Genomic DNA, 2,255 nt, shown 5'->3' on the forward strand with positions numbered 1-2,255 from the left:
GAGTGCTGGTAGTGGTTGGCGGATCCAACACTCTGGGTACCTCCGGGTACTTGGGGTTGGTTGAGGACTTGGTGAACAAACACTTGATATACACTCTTCGGATGTACTTCGGGTGTCACCTGTTGTCCGAGGCCACTTGCATGGTCAACGGTTGAGGTGGTAATGGCGGGTCGGTGCTGTAGGGTGCCGGCCTGTTGGCTGCCTTGGCCGGGTTGGTTGGTTAACACTTGATTGAGCTTGCACCCGAGGGTAATGGCACTTGAAGGTGGGTACCGGCCGGCTGACCTGGTGTGATGGTTGGTTGGTGAACACTTGGCGGTACTTGCACTTGGCTGTGCTTGGACTTGAAGGTGGGATCCGGCTGGCCTAGGCCATTGGTGGTTGGTTGGTTGGTTAGCCCTTAGCTGGGCTGGCTGGCTGGCTGGCCATCGGTGGTGTGGTGTGGTGTGTTGGGCGGTTGGTGAACACTTGGCGGTACTTGCACTTGGCTGTGCTTGGACTTGAAGGTGGGATCCGGCTGGCCTAGGCCATTGGTGGTTGGTTGGTGGGTTAGCCCTTAGCTGGGCTGGCTGGCTGGCTGGCCATCGGTGGTGTGGTGTGGTGTGGTATGTGGAGTCGAGCATCGCGCGCCGTTGCCTTCTTCGGAGTGTTGTGGGTACGCTAGTGCTTGCAGTGCAAAGAGGTTGGTGATGGAGTGACATTGCCTTCACCATGGAGTTGCGGGTACTTAGGTACTTGCAAGGAGATGGTGGTATGGTGGTGTTGCGTGTGTGGTGTTCGATTAGAAAGATATAATTTCTAAGTCCGGATTAGTGCTGTCAGTGGGGCCCCCGCTAACAGGTCCTGCACGGCCAGCGTGGGGCTTGACTTGGCGCTATTCCGGACTTGGGGCGATCACGATGTCCCCGTGCGGGACTTAGAAGATGGAAGAACACAAGTACCCTTATCCCATGACTTGTGAGCGATTGGCATACGTTACCACATGAAGAGAAAAATTGGCTAAGTCCCGGATCCATATTATATGAAGAGAAAAATCGGCTAAGTCCAGGATCCATATTATATGAAGAGAAAAATCGGCTAAGTCCCGGATCCATATTATATGAAGAGAAAAATCGGCTAAGTCCCGGATCCATATATAATAACCTTATAATTGGCTAAGTCCAGGATCCATATGATATGAAGAGAAAAATCGGCTAAGTCCAGGATCCATATATAATAACCTAATAATCGGCTAAGTCCAGGATCCATATATAATAACCTAATAATCGGCTAAGTCCAGGATCCATATATAATAACCTAATAATCGGCTAAGTCCAGGATCCATATTATATGAAGAGAAAAATCGGCTAAGTCCCAGATTGGCTCTGTCAGACATACACTTTCAAGTTACCACACAAGCAAGCAAGATGGCCTAGTGATGGATCCATATAATATGAAGAGAAAAATCGGCTAAGTCCCAGATTGGGTCTGTCAGAAATACACTTCCAAGTTACCACACAAGCAAGCAAGATGGCCTAGTGATGGATCCATTTGATATGAAGAGAAAAATCGGCTAAGTCCCAGATTGGGTCTGTCAGAAATACACTTCCAAGTTACCACACAAGCAAGCAAGATGGCCTAATGATGGATCCATATGATATGAAGAGAAAAATCGGCTAAGTCCAGGATCCATATAATATGAAGAGAAAAATCGGCTAAGTCCCAGATTGGGTCTGTCAGAAATACACTTCCAAGTTACCACACAAGCAAGCAAGATGGCCTAGTGATGGATCCATATGATATGAAGAGAAAAATTGGCTAAGTCCCAGATTGGGTCTGTCAGACATACACTTTCAAGTTACCACACAAGCAAGCAAGATGGCCTAGTGATGGATCCATATAATATGAAGAGAAAAATCGGCTAAGTCCCAGATTGGGTCTGTCAGAAATACACTTTCAAGTTACCACACAAGCAAGCAAGATGGCCTAGTGATGGATCCATATGATATGAAGAGAAAAATCGGCTAAGTCCGAGATTGGGTCTGTCAGAAATACACTTTCAAGTTACCACACAAGCAAGCAAGATGGCCTAGTCATGGATCCATATAATATGAAGAGAAAAATCGGCTAAGTCCGAGATTGGGTCTGTCGGAAATACACTTTCAAGTTACCACACAAGCAAGCAAGTTACCACATGAAGAGAAAGCCGGCAAAGTCCGGGAATGTTACCACATGAACTGGAAAATGGGCAAAAACCTACCTTCACAGGCAACGTG

Source organism: Anopheles ziemanni, assembly GCF_943734765.1.
Source record: "Anopheles ziemanni chromosome X unlocalized genomic scaffold, idAnoZiCoDA_A2_x.2 X_unloc_14, whole genome shotgun sequence".
NCBI lineage: Eukaryota > Metazoa > Arthropoda > Insecta > Diptera > Culicidae > Anopheles > Anopheles ziemanni.